General features: G+C 42.7%; 1 protein-coding gene across 10 annotated transcripts in view; it reads right to left on the reverse strand.

Annotated features, from left to right (window-relative positions):
* Positions 1-10814, reverse strand: part of sipa1l1 (signal-induced proliferation-associated 1 like 1) — a 459559-nt gene extending 448745 nt beyond the window's left edge. For all 10 annotated transcript variants that reach the window (XM_070878865.1, XM_070878859.1, XM_070878868.1 and 7 more), the window contains exon 1: positions 10655-10814. The gene's annotated coding sequence lies outside the window, so the exon portion shown is untranslated. The remainder of the gene's footprint in view (positions 1-10654) is intronic.
* Between the last annotated feature and the right edge of the window lie 233 nt (positions 10815-11047).

Genomic DNA, 11047 nt, shown 5'->3' on the forward strand with positions numbered 1-11047 from the left:
AGTTTATGCCAGTGTCAATCCGCCCCAGATATCTCAAAGCCCCAAGGTCCGTGTGCCAACCCTCTCCAGGTATCCTGCCATAGGGACAGTGCATTGCATCAAGTGTACATGCACCACAGCTGTAACCTAACTTCACCATTGTGACGAACTGCTCTCCAAAGCAAGTGGACTTGTCTTGGCCCATGTGGAAGAGCTGTCAGAACAGAGATTTCAAGTTCATCGGTGCAGAGCAAAATCCAGATGACTAACAATTTGAAAAAGACACCTCAAAGCTTCATGTGGAACAACAGATCCAACAAAGGTCAGACTCACATGAGGAAAACCAAATAAATATTCAAACCTATACAGTGCAGAGGTTTTTGACAAGTCACTGAATCTGACATTCTGTGTCATAAAATCAACACTTCCAGAATATATCACAATTTTATATTTTTATAAATATTAATGCATTCGCATTCAAGACTTGGACTTGATGCAACTCGTGGCCTGTGTACAAAGACTAAAGTTACATTTTTTTTTTAAAAAGGCCCCTGGGAGGCCTGCAAAGATTCAGAACTCTGAGGTGCCACCGAACATGACACACAACCCCAACAGGAGTTGTCCTCCTTGTTTTAGTCAGTCAGGTATTTGTTAAGCGTATAGTTTCAGTGCCAATTTCAGTTAAATATGTAGTGAGAAGAGATTGTGCAAGCATGCAAAGTGGTTGCCATGGGGACAGGTAGCGTACTCATTGATGCTGACGCCAAGCAGGAGAGCATTTAGGTTTATAACCATACGTCAGTAGGGTAGGGTGAGCAAGTTTTGTTTGCAGGGACAAGAAGAGTAGTTTTACTGGAAAATGGTTGCGTTTTTACTAGGACATTCGCTGATATAAATATCCAATATATAAATAGATACTTTGCCCTGGGGTTAATTTATTTGCTAACACTTAAAGTCACTGAAACGGCCAGAAACTATTGCGCTGTCTGAGGCACTGTGTGCCATTGTCCCATAAATAGAAAGGAGTCGCAGGGATAATGCAAAAGAACCTCAGGAAAAAAAAAAATCAATGACAGGATGATGCACAGCAATGTCCCCAATGTGTCCACAATATAATGCCTGGCACCTATACAAATGTCCATCAAATCCCCATTGGTTCTACGAATCTTTACAACCTGCAACACAACCATTTATTTCATTAATCCACTGGGTGTGCTCTGTGTCATAATGCACAATGGAAAATATGCTTTCTCCCCAGCAACAGCTGCAGTATTCAAGCCCTGTGTCATGTGAACAGACATTTTCACGCACACCGCAAATAAAACTCTTTACTGGTCCTAGAGTAGGCTACTAAAATACAGGATTTAAGAAAAAAAAAGTAATGCTGATTAGGTAACACTACTCATGATCACAAGGAGCATTTGGGGTGACTAGCATAGATGCATTTAAGGGGAAACTAGATAAACACATGAGGGAGAAAGGAATAGGATATGTTGATGGGGGTTAGACAAAGTAGGGTGGGAGGAGGCTTGTGTGGAGCATAAACACCAACACGGAGCTGTTGGGCCAAATGGCCTGTTTCTGTGCTGTAAATTCTATGCAATATAATTCAATAGATTGGCCGGTTTCTATGGTGTAAATACGATGTACTATCCAGTTTAAACCAGGAATGAGGAAGACCTTCAGTCAAACCACAAATATCACAGGATCCTTCTCAAAAGCAAATTGAATTCATGGCACACCATGAAATATTAACAAGCATTAAAAATTTTCAATTCACGGCAGGGGCACAGAAGGGACATACTTGCAACCAAAATGGAGCAGGATGGAAGGGGAATGACATGGAATTTACAGCACTGAAACAAACTATTCAGCCTAACTATGCTGGTGTTTCTACAAAAGCAAAATACTGCGGATGCTGGAAATCTGAAACAAACATAGAAAATGCTGGAAATACTCAGCAGGTCAGGCGGCATCTGTGGAGAGAGAAATAAAGTTAACGTTTCAGTCTGTGACCTTTTGTCAGAACTGGTGTTCATGTTCCATATGAGATTCCTCGCACCCTTATAAACATATCCTTCTATTACTTACCCGCTCACGCACTTCTCTAGCTTCCTCTTAAAAGGCATTCGCCTCAACCAGTCCATCTGGTAGCAAGTTTCACATTCTCAAAACTCTGGGTAAAGAAGTTTCTCCTGAATTCCTGATTGGATTTCTCAGTGACTATTTTATATTTATGCTCCATAGTTTCAGATTCTACCCCCCCGCCGCCATAAGCGGGAATATTTTTATCTACACCTACCCTTTTAAACCCTTTCAGAATTTTAAAAGACCTCTATTTGGTCACCCTTCAACCTTCTCTTTAGCAGAGAAAAGAGAAGTCTGTTCAGTCTTTCCTGGTTGTACTCTCAGTTCTGGTATCATCCTCGTAAAGCTTTTTTGCACCTTTCCCAGTGCTTCTATATCCTTTTTATAATGGACACCAGAACTGTACACAATATTTTAAGTGCAGTCTAACCAAGGTTCTATACAAGATTAACATAACGTCTCTGCTTTTGAAATTCTATTCCTCTAGAAATGAATCCAAGTGCTTTGTTTGAACTTTTCATGGCCTTGTTAACCTACATTGCTACTTTTAATGATTTGTGCCCCTATTCTCTTATTTTCCAAGGAGTACATGGATTCCTTATTCCTCTTACCAAAATGCACCACATCATAATTATTTATATTGAAATGCATTTGCCATTTACAGCCCAATTCTGCAAGTTTGTTAATGCCTCCTTGTATTTTGTCATAGTCTTCTTCAGTATTAACCATACCCCCCAATTTGTTGTAATTATCTGTAAATTTTGATATTGTACTTCCAATTCCCTAGTCCAAATCATTTATGCAAGTGGTAAAGCACAGTGGTCCCAGCACCAATCCCGGTGGAACACCACTTCTCACAATCCGCCAGTCTGAGTAATTCCCTTTATCCCCTGCTCTCGGTTTATCTGTTTTACAGCCAGTTTGCTTTCCATTCTGCAACTTGCCTTCTGACTCCATATGCTCTTGACATTACATCACGGGTTTATTATGGGGAACAGTAGCATAGTGGGTATGTTACAGAATTCGCAATCCAGAGGCCTGGACTAATGATCGGCGACAGGAGTTCAAATTCACCTGGGCAGCTTTAAAAGTTCAATTATATAAATCTGGAAAAAAAGCTAACATCAGTAATGGTGACCACAAAACTATCGGACTGTCATAAAAACCTATCCGGTTCACTAATGTCCTTCAAGGAAGGAAATCTGCCGTCCTTACCCGGTGTGGTCTATTATGTGACTCCAGACCCACAGCAATGTGGTTGACTCTTAACTGCCCACTGAAATGGCCTAACAAGCCATTCAGATGTATATCACCACCTTCTCAAGGGCAATTCGGGATGGGCACATCCCGTGAATTAATATATTTTTTTAACTAATCAAAGGCCATTTCAAAGTCCATGTATATCAAATCTACTGCATTACCCCATCCACTCTGTTACTTCTTCAAAGAATTCAATGGTTGGTCAAGCATCGCCCCGCCGCCCCCCCCCCCGCTCTTGAAATCCGGGAGGCTGACTATTTCCAGATGTTTTTCAATTACATCTTTGAATAAAGGTTCCGATTTCTTTCCTACCATTGACATTAAGCTAACTGGTTTATAGTTCCCTGGGATTTGCTTGAACTCCCTTTTTGAATATAGGAATAACTTAATTTATCAATTATCTTCCTCCTTTCTTGACATCTTTTGCACTCCCCTGATTTTAATCACTCCACCATTGGCAGCCGTGCTTTCAGCTGTCGAGGGCCTAAGCTCTGGAATTGCCTCCCTAAACCAATTCACCTTTAAGATGCTGCTAAAAACCTACCTCTTTGTCGAAGCTTTTGGTCATCTGATCCGATATCTCCTTCTGTGGCTCGGTGCCAAAATGTTTATTGACAATGCTCTGGTTAAGCGCCTTGGGATGTTTTGCTACATTAAAGGCGCTACATTAATGCAACTTGTTATATCTTAGCAAGTGAAGTATGTGAACAATGATTCACATGTAGAGGGGCAATGAGTTCCCAACGAGATTCTTTTCAAAAAAATAAACAAGATGCTGTAATGAGAAGATGGTAGAGTAGATAATCTTGAAGGACGAGGTCAAATGAACTCTCTTGTAAACTTTAGGTTACTATAAAGAAGACCCCTTTAATTTCCCAATCCAGCTGAAACCGGAGCTGCGAAGAACAAATTGCTCCAATCCATGAACATGCACTGCTCCCAGTACAAGTGCAACCTGCAAGAAACTTTAGAGAGAAAGACTCGCATTTCTATAGCGTCTTTCATGACCTCAGGATGTCCCAAAGCGCTTTACAGCCAATGAAGTACTTTTGAAGTGTAGTCACAGTTGTAATGTAGGAAACACGACAGCCAATTTGCACACAGCAAGCTCCCACAAACAACAATGTGATAATGGCCAGATAATGTTTCCTTTTGTGATGTTGATTGTGAGATAAATATTGGCCAGGACACTGGGGAGAACTCCCTTGCTCTTCTTCGAAATAGTACCATGGGATCTTTGACGTCCACCCAAGAGAGCAGACAGGGCTTCGGTTTAACATCTCATCCGAAAATGCAGCACTCGCTCAGTACTGGCACTGGAGGGTGAGCCTTGATTTTTGTGCACAAGTCTCTGGAGTGGGACTTGAACCCACAACCTTCTGACTCAGAGGCATGAGTGCTACACACTGAGCCACGGCTGACACTGCATATATCAACTTAATATACTTACATGTTCCTCCACAAGCACCATTCATCAACTGCGCAACAGCTTGATAACATATATATGCAAATTAAAACTCCTGTAATCAAATCCAGCAAAATCTCTCCACACTTTTCTTCCTTCTTACCAACTCGACTACAAACTTGGCCTAAACTTGACTATGGCTACATTTATAGAGCTCAACAAAATCAAGTTGCATTTGCTCCAGATACCAGAGATAAGAATCTGATCTGACCCACTTAAATTAAACCTCCACAGTGGGGAGTTCATAATGAACAGTTTCTAGGCCACACAAGCACAATGAAGAGCACAGAATTTAAAATATGCTCCAAGAATTCTATTGTGCTGCCTATCTACCATTTCCAAACAAATGTAAGCACTTGCAGTTCATTCAGGTGATGCTCTGGGCAAGGATATAGAATGAATTTTACAATGAGCTTATTCTCTTGCAAAACTGGTATTTACTAAACTTGGAATGAGCTTTTTTCCCCTCCCTTCTTCAAGATCCTAACTTATGCTGAGGCCAGGTTCCACAGGATCTGATTCGTGCTGAAGTATGGATCAGCAGTGGCCAACTACCTGCTATGTCTTGCCCAAGTTACTAGTCCACCTCTCCTAAATGACCATTCTTTGTGTGCAATCCTAACCAGAGTACCAATGTGCTATTCAACTATGAAGGGACCCATGATGAAGCCCAAACACATTCTCGCCTTACATACACTTTTCATCGGGATTAACTGGATAGAATCAGAGTATAACAGCACCAAAACGGGCCAATCAAGTCTTCACATGAAAAACCTAGTAATAGAATCATAGAAAGCACAGAAGGAGGCCATTTCGGCTCATCATGTCCGCGCCAGCCAACAAAGAGCTATCCAGCCTATTCCCACTTTCCAGCTCTTGGTCTGTAACCCTGCAGGTTACGGCACTTCAAGTGCACATCCAAGTACTTTTTAAATGTGGTGAGAGTTTCTGTTTCTACCACCCTTTCAGGCAGAGTTCCAGACCTCCACCACCCTCTGGGTGAAGAAATTTCCCCTCAAATCCCCTCTAAACTTGCAACCAATTACGTTAAATCTATGCCTTTTAGTCCAATCCCACTCTCCATACCCTTAAATCTACCTTTTTTTTAAAAAAAGCAATAATGACTGGGATCCCTAGCTGATTTTTCCCATCTTTAACCCAGGAATGTTGAAGCAAACTGCAGCATTCACCCGAGATCAGTAACCTCAGCACACACTGGCGATTGAACCTGGGATCTTTATTGGTAAAGGCAGTTTAGAACTGAGCCTTTGCAGAACTCTGCAGTCAGTTTCTTAATTGATAGTAGACCAGAACAAAGCATTTAGCAGAGCTACACTGGGAACCTTAATAAATCTCTACGGGATTTATTCTCGCGTAAAACACAGCGCATCACCTCACAACACTGAGGTGGAGGAAGGAGCTCAATGCACTGGGGAGTCACGCTTAAGGATAGCAGTCATTTTCAACACATCAGTGGCCAATTTCAAACCCAAGAATGGAAAGTTACATGCATAAATACATAGCAATGTTAAGCCTATTGGTCCATCCAATTATTCCTTCCCCCAGGTTCCATATGCTGATTATGGAACTAATAGCCTTGAATCCTAACAGTAATTCAACTGTACTTTTTTTTTTAAAAGCCATGGTTTTTTGTTCCACCACTCCCATTGATAATCTAGTCCAACAACACTCACGAAGCTCGACACCATCCAGGACAAAGCAGCCGGCTTAATAGGCACCCCATCCACCACCTTCAACATTCACTCCCTCCATTGCCAGCATACCGTGCCTGCAGTGTGTACCATCTACAAGATGCACTGCAACAATTCGCCAAGGCTTCTTCGACAAAACCTCCCAAACCCGCGACCTCCACCACCTAGAAGGACTAGGTCAGCAGCCACGTGGGAACACCAGCACCTGCAAGTTCGCCACCAAGGTCACACACCATCCTGACTTGGAAGTATATCGCCATTCCTTCATTGCTGGGTCAAAATCCTGGAACTCCCTCCCTAACAGCACTGTGAAAGTACCTGCACCACACGGGCTGCAGCGGTTTAAGAAGGTGGCTCACCACCATCTTCTCATGGGCAGTTAGGGATGGGCATAAATGCTGGCCTTGCCAGCGACACCTACATCCCATGAACAAAATTTATTTAAATCCTTTCACTAATGATATATTTCCTAAATCTCTTATTTTCCTTTGATAGCTTAAAACTTTTAAAATTGTGTCCCTGGCCATCAAGATTACCTCTATTGGTTAGCCAATTTAGTAGTGAGGAACAGAGACTGACACTAGGAGGTACACAAGAGATTCACACATTTGACCGTCCAATATTCCAATTACTCCCAAGTTCCAAACAAATGAGCCGTGTAGTATAACCTTCCTTCTTTTCCCCCACCCATATATACAGTTATGGAAAGCTCATCCATGTTACAGAGATTCACATTTTGGGATACTGGCAGTTGACTGGCCAGCCTGACCACAAGAACCAATCTTTCACTTTCCCTGTACTCACGTGACTTCAGGGGGGAAAAAAACTAAGAGAATTATTTGATGCTTGCTAGCTATGTCTGCATAATCAGATTACAAAGGTCTAAGGTCCTCAGCTGTGTAATGGAGAATGCAGGATTGCTTGCCTCCGCCCCAAACCACAGTGGCTCAGGACAATGGGCAGGCCATGGAAGTCACAGGCAATCTGAAGTAGCCATGATTAGACGCTCAGCTCCCATGCACATTTGTGCAGCGACTGTGGCATTCGCTGACATTACTTACAGCACCAGAAAGTATGGTAAAAAGGTTATTACGTCAAACAGTAAGGATTTAAAGCTTATTAAAAGCATGCGGTAACATAATAGGAAGCACAAATGAAAATGATCACAGACTAGAAGTAAAACAATTAAATGAAATACTCATTTTTAACTACTCAAACGTGATCACCCTATTTGAATTTACAATCCTGAAAAGCACATCATTTGGACTATTTTGAGAAAATATGACATTGTATTCTAATGATGACAGTGTCTGAGAATGACAATGTAATTGAACAGAACGCCAGACTGACTCATCAACGAAACATCACATCTGACAGACTGCAACACCTCTGAACTCGTCGTTATTTTAAACCTCCACACAAGTTTTCAGGACACAAAATTACAATGCTGCAGTCAGCCTTTCGGAAGGGAAAGAACCAGAATCCCAGTGCACAATTTGCAAAACCGCTACACGAAAACAGTAATGATGTAATTAGCATCAGAATGCATCATTAGGTTGCATGTTTACCAATAACAGCCAACACAACAAAAGCTTGCCCAACAACTTTTTTTTAAAGTACGCCACGATCAACCCTTTAAAAAGATGCTGTCTTTTTTTAACCCACCTGTATCCAGTTTGCAGTCATTTCAGTGAGTAAGTGGTGGATTGAGGAGGAGGGGAAGGGAGCTTGTTACGTTTTGCCCTGATTTGGGGCCACAAACTCCAAACAGATAGATACGTTTACAGTGCCTTCATTTTTTTTTTATTAAAAATGCTATCGATGAGGTGAAGCTGCAGGCCAATGCCTACTGCAGGCTGCTGATAATGTTCCTGCGCCTCTTACCTTGCTGCTATTTGCACACCAGGGCTCGCGCTCCCAGCCCTGCTGCGCTGTGCAGCCGCGCGCCGGGCTCGCTCTTCTTCCTTGACGACAGTCAGAGCCTGGAGACAGGCGTGATTGACGTGCGGCGCTGGCCAATCAGACCCGGCAGCGGCGGGCGCCGGCACCCGCTGCAAGCGGAGGAGGCGGGGCGCCAGCCGCCAGGTTGACGCCGAAAGGTGTTACATCGCATGACTCAGGTGGCGCCTCGCAAACTGGGCAGTGACAAACGCAAACCATGCAACAAAGCTGCTCGCTCAGGCAATCCACCGCTCGTCAGTGTTTCTTTTGCCATTCTATACATATATACACAAACGTAGCAATTTGTATTTTGCCATTCTATGCATATATACAAACTTAGCAATTGTCTTTTGCCATTTTATACATATATACAAACTTAGCAATTTGTCTTTTGCCATTCTATGCATATATACAAACTTCGAAATTTCTATTTTGCCATTCTATGCATATATACTTCGCAATTTGTTTCCTGCTATGAATACTTTGTAACGATTTTGCTTACAGAGTGCAGCACATGAATGAACTTTGCAAACTGCTGGAGTAAGTCAATGGATTGCACCGATTGATTGAATGAATGAATGAATGGGATAAGTCTCCATGATCCTCGTTCACTAACCATCACGTCCTGGTGATTACTTCACCGATTCTCGTTCAATCGTTACTATATTGTAAGCATCGTCGCCAGGGCGATTGCGAAAGCAATTGCAAAAAAGACCCTCCTAACTTTACAAATGGACCTCTGATCAACAACAGGATTTCACAGTACCTTACCAACGGGAATTCAATAGGAATATCGTAACACATTTCACGTAATACACCGAAACCAACCCACCAGCAACACGCCAATCTCACTGAACATACTGTATATGTTTTGACGAAAGGTCAGCGACCTGAAACGTTAAATCAGTTTCTCCCCACAGATGCTGCCTGACCTGCTGAGTATTTCCAGCATTTTCTGGTTTTACACCATATATGTACCAAGTAGGGGGAAAAGTAACGAGAATACATTGAGACGGAGAAACAGTAAAGGTTTATTTGCAGCAAAAATTAAAATAAACCTCTGTTTATTATGTGGATTCCTTTTTCCAAGGGTCAGTTTCTGATCTTTTTAAGCCTGGGGAGCACAGACTCTCGTCTACGATCTCTACATTTGAAACCCTGCATTTTTAATCCGGCGCTGAAGCGGGACAGCGATTCGAGGAGTTCTCACTTGTACTCCAAATGTCTGCAGTGAATGTTGAACCATGTTGAGAGGATCGCAACACAGTTACACACTCGACCACTGACAGGTGAATGTAGACCAAAGCTGCCACCTCCTCCAGAAAACATTTGCTTGCTACCAAAAGAAATTTGCATCTGAAAAAAGGCGTTGAACATTTTACTCGGGTGAAATGAGATTATGAACGAAATCCAGAAGAGGACTCCCGACCTTTCCCATTCATAGTGGGAATTAAATTAAAGCGCTCGCCCTGGGACACGTCGTTGTAAATTATCATTTTACAGTCATTTACAAGAAACATACAAATGGAAACATTGTGTTTCAAAACACAATAAAGACCATTAAAGAGAAACAGGCTTAAGCGACACCTTTGTTTATTTCCATTACACAACCCGCGATTTGGCCAACAATCGGTGTCTCTGTCTTGTGTAGCGAGCCAGTCCTTGTTCAACAAAACGGCCTCCAAATCCACATATCATGGACATTTAGCTTCTGCAGCTTGATGGACTGAATAAAGTGGCCTTACCTCCACCCCCCCCCCATCCCCCCATCATCCGATGTGTAACTAGTGACCGTACAGCTACAAGATGTGTGATGTAAATGTTTTAATACAGAGCCGTCAATGCTTTTATTCAAATGCTGGATGCCGAATCATAATTTTCTTTAAAAAAAAAATAACCGGGATCTGACTAAAAATAAACGATGACTACCATCTGGTACTTCTCTTGACAACCTACAACTAGAGACAAGGATCCTTCCAAAGAAAGGCTGGAGCACAAAGTTGCACGCACCACGTAGCCGCAAGCGGGTGATTTTTACATTCTCAAATCCTCCTGAACGCTAAAAGCAAATCCGGGCTGTAAGTGTGTGAAGTGCGAGACTCTGCAACCACCGAGGGCAGCGCAGTTAACAAAAGAGGGGGCGACAGCTGCTTTTCACATCAGGCGCTCTCCCTTCCCATTAATTTTTTTAAAAGCTTATCGTCCTTACCCAGCTTTGTTTCGGTAGTGCAGGAATTCCCGGATCCGGGATTGAGGGGAGGTGTCGAAGCTCTTATTTCCCAGACTGCGAGATAGATTGTTGTCCCAGAGTTGTCAAGGCAGTGGTTTGCCGTTTGCCGTTCACTGGTGTGTGTGTGTATGTGTGTGCTTGCTTCCCTCAAACCCCCCCCCCCCCCCCCCCCGATTGCAGCCCGTTGTTGGAAGTTGTTGAAAAAGTTCAGTACAATCCACCTCCAAACGTCTGAGGTCACTGCGGCAAACCGTCGCGATACTCTTGTGCAGAAGAGGCAAGGGAGACTGGCTGTGCTGTTACCTAGGAACAGCACGCTTATTGGGGGAAAAGAAGAACTACTTTAACTCTTTCAACTTTCTCAGCAAATGC

The sequence above is a fragment of the Pristiophorus japonicus genome, chromosome 4 (genome assembly GCF_044704955.1).
Source record: "Pristiophorus japonicus isolate sPriJap1 chromosome 4, sPriJap1.hap1, whole genome shotgun sequence".
Taxonomy (NCBI): domain Eukaryota; kingdom Metazoa; phylum Chordata; class Chondrichthyes; family Pristiophoridae; genus Pristiophorus; species Pristiophorus japonicus.